The sequence below is a fragment of the Maniola jurtina genome, chromosome 5, assembly GCF_905333055.1.
Source record: "Maniola jurtina chromosome 5, ilManJurt1.1, whole genome shotgun sequence".
Taxonomy (NCBI): Eukaryota; Metazoa; Arthropoda; class Insecta; order Lepidoptera; family Nymphalidae; genus Maniola; species Maniola jurtina.
In genome coordinates, this window is record NC_060033.1 from 2,072,501 (window position 1) to 2,089,382 (window position 16,882).

Below are 16,882 nucleotides of genomic sequence, written 5' to 3' on the forward strand. Positions count from 1 at the left end.
TATCAATGGTTAAGAGTAATCAATAACTCAAAATTTAAAAAACCCTCGACATAAAAACCTCTATAAGAAAACTAGAAAAGAGCTGGTAACTTTCGAACGGCTGAAACGATTTTCTTCAATTATAGCTAAGAACACTCTCGATCAAGCCACCATTCAAACAAAAAACTAAATTAAAATCGGTTCAATCGTTAAGGAGCTACGATGCCACATACAGATACACAGATACACAGTCAAATTTATAACACCCCTCTTTTTGGGTCGGGCATTAAAAAGTTAGTGAAGTAATCCTTAAGAAGAAACTAAAGGATTTTTCATTACGGACGCACTCTAATGATTGCACATCTAATATACTCATTAAATATTTGTATATGCTTCGTGAGTAAGTGAAGTCGAGCACGGTGATTAATAAGAACTTCTTTCCTATCAGTACATTCATGCTATAAGGACTCATGCTTCCTTCATCCATCCTTAGAAAGTATTATTATTCTATAATGCCCGGACTGCATAGTGAGCAAGTTAAATAGCTCAGACCCAAGCTCCTGCTTTACTCCTAATCTCGTCATCGTCAAGACTTCCACTGCTGGATATCTGAGGTTTCTTGTAACGACTTTCACCAGTTTTGCGCCACTTGAATCCAGTGGTTTGATGTACCTAGTCTGTCCACCTAGGTGTTGGAATTTTGATCCTTACACCGAAAACCGTAGCATTGGTAGATCCTACACTAGATCGACCTCTGCTCATCATCGATGTATATGGATTAGCTTTTCCCATACAATTCCGTCCGCAAAAATACGCTTGAATCTTAAACGTCATCGTCATTGCCAAAGTCAAGAGACTTTTGCAAATTCTCTTGACTTTTTGAGCGCGTTTTTATCTTCGAAGGGCCCATCCATATACATCGATGCTGCTCATATCACTAAAATTTCTGCGAAGTGCGATAGGCCAAATCTTGCTAATGAACTTGTCCAAATTTTCAGTACTGAAAAATACGTTACAAACGGCTCTTGCAGCAGTGCGCGGTGAACTTTAATTTCAATTTCGCCGGCGGCGGTGCATTTTTGCCGGGATGCACTCGAAATTAAATACCCTAATAAATGCTAGACTTAGCGCAGCTTTGGCCGATATTTTCACATTTCCCCGTTTTAAATCCTCGGCAATTAAGTGTGAATTACTTGAATGGCGTTTTTTTCACGCTAATTTGTAAAGGTTCTGCGTTTATCAAAACTGGTGGTTTGAATTGAAAATTGCATTGAACAAAGTTTTTGGTTTGTGGAATTAATTTAATGCAGCCTGGTTTGGTATAATTTTAATTGACTTAATAGCTAAGTAAATGGTAGCCACAGCCTTGCTCCAGGAAGTCCTCTGTAACCTGGAAGGTGTACTAGGCTTCAGGGTTGGGCTTGAATGACTATAGTGATTGATTCCAGTGGAGATGGGCACTGCACGCACAATAAACGGCTTTTAAATACAGAAACTGCCCAGAAGAAAGATAGAACGAGGCTAAATAGTGAGTAGGCTAAATCATCGTTTCAACCAATTATAGACGTCCATTCCAAGTCTCTTATATGGATTTCCCCCTTTATTTGTGTCCAGCACCCATGAAAATGTTCAACGACCTGGCCATTTTCCAAAGCCGTGTCACCTTTTCAGCACCTTGGTATCGGTCTTCGTGTATCGGTTCTTCAATGCATTGCCACTTCAGCTTTGCTGTTTCCCACTTTACTCTTTTATCATGCACCGTACCGCAAGACGCTGGGCGAGTCTCCACACGTTATCTATGTCATCCTCGTCGATATTCCATCTATAATATATGCACAAAACACCTTGTGTCATCATTCCTCATACGTGTGGCTATAGGGTTTGGAATTTCTAATTTGATGACCTAGGTAGAAATATTCTGACTCAATTAACCATGGCTTATCGTAATAGTAATAGTCGTAAATACTTTTTAAAGCTTTTATAATACTTTTTAAAGCCTTCATCTATACTAATAAATAAAATTGGAGTGTCTGTCTGTAATTTCGAAATAACTACCTCATATTAAGCTCATATGGTTATTTGAACGATACCATAACTGAATCACACGTTTTTAAAATTTTTGTCTGTCTGTCTGTCTGTCTGTCTGTCTGTTTGAAAAGGCTAATCTTTGGAACGGCTGAACCGATTTTAACGGGACTTTCACAGGCAAGTAGAGGATTGACCAGGGCGTAAAATAGGCTACTTTTTTAACCGACTTTTAAAAAGGGAGTTGTGTTTTTCTACCTATGTACACCGAAATCTCCGAGATTTCTGAACCGATTTGCGTCATTTCTTTTTTAATCGATAGAGGAACTTTGCGACATTGTTTCATAAAAAATTTGGAGTCCAACTCCTCAATCCTGATGCTGCAGGGGATCTGACCAATCCACGCGGGCGAAGCTGCGGGCATCAGCTAGTAATAAATAAAACCTTTTCATCTTTTATGTATTTCAATCATCTCAACAGCTGGCCACAATTACAAAATAACAAAAGACTGCCTTCAGGCGATCTTGTACTGAGCCTCCCCTAAAATATAGCCAACTATAAGTATGTCTGCACCTTCGAGTTTTCCTTGAACATCGGAACCCTCATAGGCTTCCCCTCTTTTAAATCACCTTGCGCAATGCAACCGAGTTTCAACTCTATTTCTTAAGCTGTAAGGTTTGAATTCGTATCTTTTTGCTTGTCGCAGGGGATATATTGAACAACAGCCATTTCCCTGCCTTTCGGAAAACAATGCTTCAGCTGTATGGACGTCTAGTCTGAGATATTTGGATTACTTCCTTTAGAGACGTAGTATCAGTGAGCTTGAGTATCTTAACGTTTCTAGACACGCTGCTTTCAGTCTATAGATACCTACGAGTACCTACTGATCACCAGACAGGCTGCTTTCGTCGTAGCAATCTATTATAGCAGCGTAGCAGATTAATTATTTTTGATCCCTACTCTTTTAGGTAGGTAAACCTTCGTTTGTAGGTAGGTAAACATAATGGACAAAGGAGATGTTCATGTACAATTTTTTCAAAAAATTTACGTTTTTTTTTTACATTCTGGTAAAAATACACACAGCTAGTTTAAATATACACTTCAGTGGTACAAAAATAATTTTAAATCAATAATTTCAACGATGTTCAGTATGGCGTCATAGTGATTTAAAGAGTTCTGAATTAAAATATAAGTAAACAAGTAATTAATTTATTTATTAGCTACTTGGAAGTGTGAACTTACTCAAAAACAGTATCTCACAAAGCTTTGTTCGTTCGTCATTTTATTCAGACAAGAAGCTTTGTTCATTTCATTACATTACACAGCAGATATTGTGCAAAAACTTGCACTTTTAACGTTGAAGATTTAATTTGTCGCATCCCTGATTTGCATACTTATTTCTAACACTTTTCCCTTGTAAAATAAAACACTTCAAACCTTCAAACAAATACGACAACACAGACAATACAAGGACGGAGAAAGCTTTTAAGAAGCCAGCCAGTCTGCTTGCCCTGAGTATACCTACAAACTTCTTTTGATTACTTATGCAGATTTATGCGTTATTTCGAGAGCTTTTTTTGTTTATGTTAAAAAAAATTGTTATTTCCTGTTTGGAAATTGATTTCTTATGTTCTCTGACACGAAAACCATTTTAGATATAGGATAGAAACCACGGGAAATCGACGAAGTAGATCGCCCGATGTTGAGCCTATTAGGTATCTATCTGTGTATGTAAGAGTTAACATAAATCTCATAGCACATTAGAGCCACCGAGAACCTGACCGCCTCGCCTCGTGCGGTAAGTACCTATCACACTAATATCGCACTAACACACTAATATTATAAAGGCGAAAGTTGTCTGTATGTGTGTGTGTGTGTGTGTTTGTTACTCCTTCACGCAAAAACCACTGGACGGATTTGGCTGAAATTCGGAATAAAGATAGATAATATCCTGGATAAGTACATAGGCTACTTTTTATCCCGGAAAACCATAGAGAAAAACCTAAATCCACGCGGACGAAGTCGCGGGCGTCGGCTAGTTCTTTATATTATGGACTCCTATGACATACGCTCACTACGTAAACTCCGTAGCGTCAACGGCTCGCCTCGCTCGCAAGCTGTCCACGCGCAGACGGCGAGTCTGCTCGCATGCTTACCTTGCGTTAACTGCTCCTTTTCAACGCCCCATATGGACCCCGATTCACGCGTAGACCAAGTATTCGCTGACAGACTAATCAAAAATTTGTGGACTACGCGAAGTCCACTCAGTGACCACTCGACGTTCACTCGTTAACCATGCGAGGTTCACTGGTGACAACGTGGCGTCCACCCGTGGACCATCTATCGACAACAGAAGGACGCTGAACGACGAGGTCGTGCTGATCGGGTACCGGGTGGCTCTAATGAGCTCTAACCCTAATATTTGACAAGTGTAATGTTTGAACAATGGAAGTGCAGGCTATAATTATTGTTGCTAGTTTTGAATCAAAATCGATATAAACTAATATTAACTACCTATACCTATACCAATAGATTACAAATAATGAATTTCTATAAATACTGTACAGATGTACAGATATGGAATCTATGTAGATTTATTTGTAGTACATCATTTGCATTGTATCGATTACAAAAATTCATCAATCGACTAAAACCATGTCATGCCACATCCGTTGACCCTTGTAAGGCTTCCGTAACCTAATAATTATGTAGCATTTATAAGGTAACCGATTCTAATATCAGCTATAGAAATATAAACTTTATTATCAACGTTGTAAGCTACACTTTGGGTTGTTACGAGTATAATATTCATGTTTCACCCTTGTTGACTTGGGAAGGTAAACTGCGCCTTTGAATACTATTATTGAGTCAAATGACCTATATTCGATATAATGAATTCGAGCTTACAGGAGAGGAGGTAAGTGCTAACTTCAGTACCTACTGATACTAACAGAAAGGTTTTCGCACACTACACAGACTCAACACCCGACACAGCGTTCGTTCCGACGCAAGTCACAGTATAGCATGAAAATATTGCGAGCTTTATTTTCATTTTTCTGAACCAAGTCAGAGCGGAGTTGGAGTCTGTGTAGTGTGTAAAGTCCTTAACATAGGTTAGTGACATAATAAAACTACCTAGATATACTAGGTAGTTGTATATGGTGTAGTATGGTATGGTATAGTATGGTGTATGGTATAATATGGTATGGTATATGGTGTACTAGGTATGTCCGTGGGTGCGCAAACCACAAAAGTGGTGCGCGGGCCTGCAGTTTGGTGCTTGCAGACTGGTTGGTGACTCAAAATGGTTAACGATCACTGAGATTTTTTTCTCTATCATAAGTATTTAACTGCTCTACAACTCGAAACGTACAAGTCTTGTTACATAAGAAGTAAATAAATTACTATACAGAGGGGATGCCCATAACTTGTGAGACACGTACGATATGAAAATTTCTCGTCTCATGCACACGTCTCTTTGTACAAATGGTTTCGTGCCTATAAGGAAAATGAGTCAGGAAGTAAATTGTCGCTACAAAAATAGTTTTCTAGAGTCTACGTAAATCGGAGATACAGTAGGTATGATATGAATATAATATCCAAAATACCCTTAGGTTTTTAAACAAGTAGGTACTTAAGTAAAATAAAACAAGGATCAGTTTCATCCAGTCCGTTTGTTTATACTTAACCTATCCTTTTGTCCGTTCATCTATATTATGACAGATATTTTATTTCCATCGTACCTACCCCTGTCTTAATATTAAATTCAGTCAAGGATTTTCACCCAAATGCCAATAATGCGGGTTCCCAAAGTTAGAAAGATATCCATCATTATCTGACAGCTCTCAAATAACTCCCCTCCTGCGTGCGGTCAATTTGAATCCCTCCGGCCCTCCATCATTCTTCGCGAGGCTGAGATGGCGAGAGACATACGTCAGATTCGCATGATATTTATGTTTGAATATATTATAAGTATTTCCTGCAGTCATCCCTAGTCCTTTTGTTAAGACGTGGATAGGATGGCTGATTAGGTACATTGATTACATATTAAAATAGTTTTGTATTGCTAGAACTAGATATAAGATCCTTGGTGATGCCCACGACTTCGTCAACGTGGATTTAGGTTTTTTTAAATCCTGTGGGAACTCATTGCTTTTCCGGTATAAAAAGTTAACTATTTCAATTTTGGGGGCGCAAGCAGCTACCTCTGGACCAAATTTCATATAAATCGGTTTTACAAATGGTCCTTTGAGAATCCCGTGGGAACTCTTTAATTTCCTGGCATAAAAGAAGCTTATATCCGTCAAAATCGGTTAAACTGTTGGACCGTGAAAAGCTAGCAAACAGACCGGCAGACAGACAGTTAGACTGACAGACAGACACATTTTCGTATTTATAATATTAGTATTCATATATTTAATACTTATAACCATGGGCGTATAAATACTACGCCTAACATGACCTAACAATTATGTTTATTGTCCCAAGTATAAAAAAGGAGACCTACCTAAGTAATGCCTACCGTGGCCTCAAACCATTTGCAGGCCACTAATGGATAGAACTGAAGATGTGCTTGTTCATCAAACATCATTCATCAAGCATCTGCTTGTTGAACCAATTTCCCTATTCACGGTAGGTATCCAAGCAATACCTTTATTTATATAAAACCTACACTCTCGTAGAATAATAGATTTCATCCGCCTCTATTTTGAAGACAAATGCAGGCGACAACAATGGGTAGCTTAGACGAGAGTGGAAACAAAAGAACATTTTGCACGCTTTATTTCTATTTCATATACCCTGTTGCGGATATTCGCTGAAGGATTATGTATTTACTTTCACAGAAAGACGAATATAAGTACTAGCTTATTATTGCGACTTCGTCCGCGTGGATTTAGGTTTTTTGTAGATCTTATTTGAATATCTCAAAATCCTTTTTGTAGAAGGTCAACATTAGGGAGAAATCAAATCAAATCGTTTTGCTTTCTAAATAATCTTAAATGTGGCAACTTAACGTAACTATAAACTGAAGCTTCGAAAGAAAGAAAGAATGAAAGAAAAAAACGTTAATTATGCAAATTGTGCCACACTCCATACGAGAGTTCCAAACGCGCCCTGGTTCTGGACCTTCACAACAAAAATATAAAATTGCAAAACTACCTATCATCAAAATATTTATGCTTAGTTCTGTTGCGTTATAAATACTTCTAGTTCTATCAAATTATATTCAAGTATCAAAGCGGAAAACGCCAATTTTAACAACCCCTCAGTGGATTTGAGATTTAATTTATATTCGGCATTCATCAACGCGTCCGCCATTTTACATTTTAATTGGAACTCTCGTGTGCAGTGATTTAGCTAATAGTTGTGCGATTAACTTTAATTTAGCGGAACTGAAAAATGTTTACAAAACGCTGTATCTACAGTTTCGCTAGCCGATTGACGTCCACGGAACCAAAGGCTTCCAATTCAATCCAATCCATCGACCACAGTTATATGCGTCCACTGCTGGACATGGGCCTTTTTCGAGAGCGCGCCACCAAACACGGTCCTCCGCCTTCCTTATCCCGTAACGATCTTCAGGTCATCGGTTCAACTGGATGGAGGTCGTCTCTGCGTATTACCGGTATGTGGTCTCCACTCCATCGGCCGTCGCGCATCGGTTCTCTGACAGACATTACCTGCCCATTGCCATTTCAGCTTGCCCTTTGAGCGATGTCGCCCGCTTTCGTTTTTCTCGGACGAATTTCCTCGATCCGGATTTTATCCCTGAGAGTAAATACAGCTAACATAGCTCGCTCCATAGCATCACAAGATTAAATCGCTATAATACGCCCAAAACAGACTCTATGGTGCAATGTGCAGGATGCAATAGGTACGCAAATGCAACAATTATCATTTGTGCATTGTGGAATCTACATCTCCTGTGGATGCTCCGGTGTCGGAGTGAAGCGAACGTTGAATGTGTTCTAGAAGATTTGTGTGATATTGCTAGTTAGTGGTGCGTATTGCTTGCTTTTCCTGCTTCTTCAGTAATCGTGGAGGGTGGTGCCTATCGCATGTGACGCATTGTATCTACCATGCAGATTTGTCTAGTAGGTATATCATGAACGTTCGCAAAGTAACGCCTGCTCCTATCCAATCCGCACTTGGCTACTATGATGGACTGTGGCCTGAAACCCTGAACCCTTCTCTTTCTGAGAAATCTACGAGGGTTGCAAAACACTCCCTAGTCTGGGAAAAAGTCCACAATAAACTCAGTCAAGTATTCCTTTTCATATTGTACCATCTCATTGTACTATCATTTAAAACTGTTGTAACTTCCCGTTCCAAATAATGGAGAAACCACTTTAAAATTTCAGAAGTTACAAGCAAACACAGGAACACGGATTGCGACTTTGTTTTATAAGTACTATTTAGAGAAGAGAAAGATGAAACCACACAGAAAATTATCAGTTTCATTATCCAGTTTCAAGTTTGTTCAGTTAATTTCCAGTAAGAAGACAGTTTAAGGTTATTTGGTTAGTTGTTCGCGTATATCTTGTGTGAGAGATAAAATCAAACAGCGTTAGGGAAAATCTGCAAAGTTTCCAAGTCCATTTTCGAAACGAGTCCCCATTGAACGCTTGGCGAAGTTCACCCATAACTCAGCCACCGCGTTCAATTTCTTTGAGGCCGTAGTAGGCACAGGTAGGTACGTATGAATGAATGAATGAATGAATATACTTTTATTGTACACCACAAAAATTAGTACAGAAAACACATACAAAGCTCAACAAAATATAGGTACAATTTGGCGGCCTTATCGCTACCTAGCGATCTCTTCCAGGCAACCAAAATGGTCCAAAGGATATAGCTATAGATATTAGAGGTAGGTGGTGTAAGTATACATTTACATTTATATATAATATTAGAATAAATAAATATATAAATAAATAAATAAATACATAGAAACATGTTAAAATTTAAATAATGTACTAAATAATAAAATACATAATATAGACTAAAAAAATAATAATAAATAAATATGATATATAGATAATATATCCTCATACTAATAATAAATCCTCATACTATTATTAAGACTAGTAAAATATGTTCCAATAAATCCGATAATGCTAAAGTGATAGTGACAAATAGTGATCTTTCACCAGCCTCTTAAAGATATTGATGGACTTAGCCTCCCTGATTACGAGAGGCAAGGCATTCCACAATTTAATAGATTGAACTGTGAAGGATTTATTGAAAAAGGAAGAAGAATGTGAAGGCGTCCTTAAAATAAGCTTCCTAGAGGTGCGGAGAACTTGTCCCGGACGCGCTGCAAATTCAAATTTCTCCTTCAAGTAAGGAGGAGAAGAAGGGTGAAACAATACACAGTACAGAATAGAAAGGATATGTAAGTTCCGGCGAAGTCGGATGGGTAACCACTTGAGACGAGACCGAAAATGAGACACATGGTCATATTTGCGCAACCCAAATATGAACCGAATACTAGTGTTTTGAAGTCTCTCAAGCTTGTTTAACTGATCTTCTGTTAAGTTAATATAACTTGCGTCGGCATAATCAAGGATAGGAAGAAGTAAAGTCTGTGCTAACATAATTTTAGTAGGAATTGGAAGAAATGATTGTAGACGACGCAAAGAGCTCAGAGATGCAAAAGTCTTCCTGCTAATCTGTTTTAAGTGATTCGTCCAACCTAAATTGCAATCCATATGTATCCCCAGATTTTTAACGGAATCACAATATGGGATGACAATACCATTGTACTCGATGGGAGGAAGCGTAAACCAATCAATTTTTGAGATAAGGTTCCGACTGCCAATAATTATAGCCTGAGATTTGATCGGATTAACATTGAGGCCATAAAATCGACTCCACTCCAGAATTAGCTCCAGATCATTATTTATTTGAGTAACGGCTGCCGGAAGGTCCACAAGAGTTGCCTGGGTGTAAATTTGGACGTCATCTGCATACATGTGGTACAGAGAAGATAGTTTTTGAGTTAAAGAATTAATGAAAATAGAAAAGAGTAATGGTGACAACACGCCACCCTGAGGCACACCAGCAGTGATATCGCACCAAGACGAATGAGTTTCCTCGACACGAATACGCTGCTGGCGACCGCTTAGGTAACTATGCATCCAGTCAGTTGCTGATGGAGATAAGTTAAGAGAACGCAACATACTCACAAGTATATCATGGTCCACAGTGTTAAAAGCATTACTGAAATCGAGCAAAGTCAATACTGTGAGTTGTTGATTATCCATGCCCCAGCGAATGTCATCAGTAACTTTAATCAGAGCAGTAGCCGTACTATGTCCAGAACGGAAACCAGATTGGAAAGGGTTAAATAGGCAGTGACTATTCAGGAAAAGGTTAAGTTGATAGTGAATTAACTTTTCAAGGACTTTGGAAAGAAACGGTAAGATGGAAATGGGACGGAAATCGGAAAAATACTCAGCATTAGCCTTTTTCGGAAGAGGTACAACATGAGCACTTTTCCAGGCATCAGGAAATTTGGACGTTGTAATCGATTCGTTTAGAATGTGGGTGATTGCAGGAATTACAATATCCACGATAGGAATTATCATATTACGGCTAATGTCGTCGCTACCAACAGCATTCGAAGAGATGGACAGTATGCTCTTCTTAACATCATCAGTAGAAAACTGGCTGAAATTGAACGGAGGATAGGAAGGGGTAGGAGTCGTTGAAAGAGAATGAATAGTTTGTAATTTATCAGAACTATTAATGGAGTTTAGAGGTGATGAGAAATATTGATTTAGGAGATCAACGTCAACGTTAGGTGGAGATGAATTATGTGACGTTTTACCAACTCCAACCGTCTTTAGAAATTTCCAAACTCTACAAGAGTCGCCGTTCTCGACTGATGCATGAATATGGCGTCGCTGTGCATCTCGACACAATGTATTGCAGCGATTCCTGAGTTTGTTGTATTTTCTGTGATTTTCCTCAGATGGATTGCACTTTAGTCTGGTTTTCGCTACACCTTTCTTAAGAATCAGATCTTTTAAATCTTGCGAAAGCCAAGGTGCAGGTAAATGTTTGAGTTTAACAGGCTTAATTGGCGCATGAATGTCATAAAGCTGAGTCAGTAAGGAATTGAAAATGTCAACCTTACGATCGACGTCGGATACAGTTTCAACAACTGACCAGTCAACTTTACAAGCATCTACACACAATCGATCTACATCCATTCCACCAAAATTACGCCGCAGAAGTATTTTAGGTTTAATTTTTGGAGGGCGCAATTTGTACGAGAGAAAAAGTAAATCGTGATGAGAAAAGGCATCCGCAGAGCATTGGCCATGCTTAGATACAAGGTCAGGAGAAGACACTATAATCAAGTCAAGAAGAGAAGGAATGCAGTTAGGAAGGTTATGAGTAGCCGAAAGCGGAAGAATTGTCATGTTACAAGATTCAATAATGGATTCTAGTTTATTAGCCCGATTGTCACCTTTAAGCAAACAAGTATTAAAGTCACCCATTATTATGCTATGAGTATATGTAGGGAGTAGGGATTCTAAAAGTGATTCGAATGAGGGGAAAAAATTAATAGTAAGCGAGGGACTGTAGAAAACGCCAAGTAAGATTTTTGTTTGTGATAGGGAAACCTCAATAAGTAAATGCTCAGCAGCATCAACAGGAGGCGGTTGACATGACGAACTAACAATTTTGTAAGGAATGTAAGATCTAAGATAGATCGCCACACCACCGCCACCCCTATTAGTGCGATCATTTCTTATGAGAATAAACCCCGGCAAAGAATAAGAAGTAGAAGGCAGACAGGGCTTAAGCCAGGACTCAGATACTAGGATGGCATGAATATTTTGGGACTCAAAAGACGCAAGCATATCAGAGTAATGTGCCGGAACACTTTGTGCGTTTATGTGAATAGCATTGAAGTTTTTCACGCAATCGGAGAAATGAGAATTTAATGTTACATTGAGTGGAAGAGAAGTGGCTGTACTATGGTAACTTGCATTACTATCTGTCACATCACTAGATAACGACAAAAACAAATCACTGTCTATACTTAAATTTGAGGATACCATACTATAATTAAATAATAATAAAAAATAAATATGATAAAGCAAAAAGTAAAATAAATATATATACAATCAGTAAGGTAAATAAAACGATAGACGAACCCACCCGCCAGTTGCAAGGAGAAAATCACTTCTAACAATATACAATAAGTAGGTAAAAATGCTCGACCAAAAGCCTTGCATCCAGGGTAGTTATTTTGTCTGTGGCTAGGATGTCAAATGTCACAGCTGTCATTAGTTAATGATTGACACTTACATCTGTCAGTCATGATCACATGCATGTCACATGACACAACACAAGCAACAACTATTAAATCTACCTACCTACAACCTATTATTTTAAAAATTACAGTTCATAAAAATTATTATACACATAAGAGCAATAACATAGACTTTATGATAGTGACGTTAGTTTATGATAGTTATTGCTTTATGATAGTTACGTAGTCGTATTTATACAGAGATATACTTAGGTAATAAGGGAAACTGATTAACTTACATATCAGCGTACTGGTTGTTCACTCTGCTAGATCCAAAATGTCCATGAGAGCCGACTTAATAAAGAGTGAATTTTTCTACTATTCCAATTCCACAGGAAGTTTGAATAAATGGAAGTAAATGAATCCCGTAGGTCAATTCCGAAAAAGATGCATCTACGTTTTTATCTTGTCATCTTCCAATAATCTTCCTTATCTTATTAATATGCACACTTATCGCTTTTACTCAGAATATAATAATATCACGGTTAAGGTCTAACCTTGACCGAAAACATTTAACATCCCATAATATAACTTTAAGTCCAAACATATTTTTATCAAACAAAGTTTAAAGGTTCATTTGCAAAACGTATGCCACCCCATTGCCTACTCCTCTATCGATCCTATACGAAGTTCCGAGTTACGCCATTTAATATCGCAGGATACCGAGCCCCTTTCTTTTGGGGTGTGGTGAAACCTTAGCAAGGTGTGTTTGCCAAGTTGTTCAACTTTTGCGCTCTCTATGGATTTACGTTTGTCAACAACAAACATAATTCAGAAAGATTATGTTAAGGACATCGCACACCGCTTCAAGATTCGCAGTAGGTGCAAAAGCCTACAGGGCCGCAAAAGCCGCATGATTGACATTTATCAGTACTGAAAAGGCGAGTTGCAGTACTAGCATACAGCTTTTTCCCTGTTCGAATATCGGCCACGGCAGAAAATTTCAAGTGAGACATAACCAACTGCTCAGGAGATACCTAAGTAATGTAATCATAGTGCACAAGTCTTTACTCAAATACTCTCTATTCTGTCAATAGAGGCTCATCCGGGCCGCTGCTTATGCATATACCACTTATAGCATGGCAACGTTCAGCACATATCGTCACAAACCAGCGACGATATGGCTATTTAGGCCCTAGACCGATAACTTAGCAGAGTTCAGCATGCTTTTTGATACATGGTAGAACTTGGTATAGTGAAAACCTAATAATATGAAGGAGATTCAAGGAACATGCGAGACGCCTGAACGCACCGCGCACCCTCGTCTCCATAATGCACAGTAAATAAAGATGTTGCGTCTTGGCTTCACTCGACTCAGGTGCAGGTGTGCGTCGAGCCTCAATAGCCAGCCGTAAATTCTTATTATTTTTATCTCAATTCATTATGGAATTAGCGGTTAAATGAACGTAAAGTAGGAAAGGTAATAAAGGTTTAAGGTCTATAGATATTTTCGTTTGGAGCAAAAAGAGAGTTCATTGGACGATCCAATGAATAAATTTGCGGTAGCCTTCGCAGAATGGCTTTATCCGGAGACTACTTACTCCCGTTCCTGAATATCTGGTATAATGAGGAGCTAACCGTAGACATTTATGAACTAGACATAAGCAAAAAATAATTCAACTCAAATTGTAATGAAACCTTAGGACCCTTAGGTAGGTACCTAAGTAAATTCAAATGAAATGGGTTGGTACTCGAGAAACTTATTGAAAATCGTATAATAGCTGAAACAACTTATAAAGGCTGAAGTAAACATCTCGAGACACAAGCTTTATGAACGCAAATGGGGTCAACATTTACGCTCTAAGCTAAACTCCAAGTTAAAGACGTGTTCATACAAACTCTGAGTGACTTTGGCTTAAACGTGATTTGCGTATCTAAGCATTTCCATACACTATCATATATTCCATACTTACTTAGAAGATTTATTCACCATTCACATTCGGCCTACTGTGAAGCTTTTGAAAAGTGAATAAGAACATCTAAATATAATTATATGAAAGGAAAAAGTGAGTAAGTGATTGACTGATTTACCAACGCACAACTCAAACTACTGGACGGATCGAGCTGTTTTGTATGCAGATAGATAATATGGCTAAAGGGGAAAAAGGGGGTAAAATCCCCCATAGCAAAGGGGGGGGGGTCAACCCATCGCTGGCTCATTACAGAGTACGGGTCTCCTCTCAAAGAGAGGGGCTTTGGCCACCACGCTGGCCAAGTGCGTATTGGCAGACTTCACACACCTTTAAGAATAGTGCTGTTTTAAGCAGATTTGAGAATAGCCATTAACTGATAAATCAATAAAACCATAAATATTGGAAAAGGGGAAGGCCTTTAACCCGTTTTAAGAAAATAATGAACTAAATATTGAAATGAAGGCTAAGCTATTTAACCTTTTCTGTCTAAGAGGAAAATTTCTAAACCCATTAAGGTGAAGAATAGCAGTAAGTGAAACTTTAAAACGCAGTATTTTTCGTTCAACGAACAAAAAAATATTGATTCTGTATAGAAAGTAGTACCTAGACTCTAGAGGAATTATTTCATTCATGACTTTCATATTATGAATATTTATTTTAGGAGGAATTATTTTATTCATGACTTTTATCTTTTATCTCATGTGGTGGTGGTTGTGGTGGTTTTTATTGCGATCTCATATAGTTGCTGGTAGGTAAGTGACAAATGGCGATACAGTGAGCAGTCTAAGATGTAAGCATGCTACATAGGAAGGTATGATTATCGCTGTTATTTAACAATCCTTTTTCTTGTTTTAAACCCATATCGGTTCCTATGCGTGGCATTGTACCAGAACGCTAAATTGCTTGATGACATAAGGTGATAACTAGCCTCCCGCCAGACCAGACCTACCACCACCCCAAACATAAATTCCCGAATAGGCCCTGTCGCCTTTAACTCCCACTTACAAGGCCACTGCACTTACCATCACATTATGGAGGTCTTCAATAAATCAATAGATAGGCATAGAAAGATGACAATAGTGCAATACATGAGGTACGTATGGATCTTTGGATTTGAATTCTAGAAACTGAGTAATCATTTGAACTTCTGCAGATGTTTGATATCCTCATTTCTTCCCCTTCTTCGGCATGAGAATAGAACATAAAGTGACCAAATAATATGTCACATCGCAATAGACATATCGTATTTTCAAAATTCCATTACAAGTTCGCCCTTGACTGCGATCTCATCTGGTCGTATCTAAGTGATGATGCAGTCTAAGATTGAAACGGGATAACTTGGAAGGGATTTGGAAGTTTCATTAACCCCTTATCGGATAGTGGCGTGGCTTTGTCGGTAGGGCGGTAACCAGCCACGGCCGAAGCTTTCCACCAAACAAAAGTTGAAAGTCAAGCACGTTTCAGAATATATTTTAGGTTTTACCGTAATCGTCCAGCTGGTACTTAGGTAATTTTGACTTGAATTTTGAATTTTGGGTTGCAATGCTTTTCAGAAAATACATCTGATTCAGCAATGTACCTACTTAGGTAATAACTGTTGATTTTCCCTGCTTACCAGTCTCTTTGTTGTTTTCTCGGTAGATTAAATAGAAGCAAAAGAAGTTGATAATTTAACCTCGAAGAAGTGTGTTGAATTACTCGTAGCTTGTTTGTAGACAGAAACCAGATAGTGATAACATTTTCATTGCAATGTTTCAAAGCTAAGATAATATATGCTAGCTTATATCTAGTTTTGTTATGTTAACATAGAGATGACTGAAAACAGAAAGGAGTAGGTACGTACAGAAACCTATGAAAAAAATTAATTTGAGACGCCTTGCTCAGCATTGCTCAAAATTCCTTAGTCAATAGAGTATAGTTTTCTTATTGAAAATTCTGTTACTGTTAGACGAAGTCAAGAACTTATAATAGTTAAAAGGTACGTCAAAGAATAAGAATCGTCAAAATACAGGCCGAGTAGAGAAATACGTGTGTCTTGCTCAAACAAATTCTCTGAACTACTTACAGCTTATACCAAGCGGTTCAATCCGGATGAAACCGGTTCCTTCAGGTACTAACCAGTTCACACCACCTTACACTTGTCCAAAACAACTGTCACAGATACACACAAGAACAGAAATCGGTTAATTATGATATACGGAGACGAACATCCACTGAAATGAGTAGATATGTATTTACCGCGTCAGGAAAATACGCGCGACCGCTTGGCGTCGATACTATACTGAGCTGCCATGACAGTTTGCCAGGGTTCCTCTACGCATGCGCTCCACGCCTCCTTAAGGTCATTCCCCATTGTTCATCCAGCGATTAGGCCAGAAAATTGATCACCCGAATTTGAAGTGAAGAAACCTCTTTAAATCGTGAAATCCAATTTCAAAATAGCCGATTTAAAATGGCGCTCCAATACTGTTTGTTTTGTATCGCGGAGTATTTTTAATCAACTTTCGTTTTGCTTTGTTTCCGATGTTTAATTAAATTGTCGGGTAATCTATGCCTAAATTATTCAGTGTTGAATGAAAAAAAAAAGCCTAAGTAGTCTGTATTTTACAGTGCTGGTTAATTATCTAAGAATTCC

General features: G+C 38.3%; 1 protein-coding gene across 1 annotated transcript in view; it reads right to left on the reverse strand.

Annotated features, from left to right (window-relative positions):
- Positions 1-16,545, reverse strand: part of LOC123865443 — a 126,737-nt gene extending 110,192 nt beyond the window's left edge. Inside the window, exon 1 of the mRNA XM_045906466.1 lies at positions 16,313-16,545. The gene's annotated coding sequence lies outside the window, so the exon portion shown is untranslated. The remainder of the gene's footprint in view (positions 1-16,312) is intronic.
- Between the last annotated feature and the right edge of the window lie 337 nt (positions 16,546-16,882).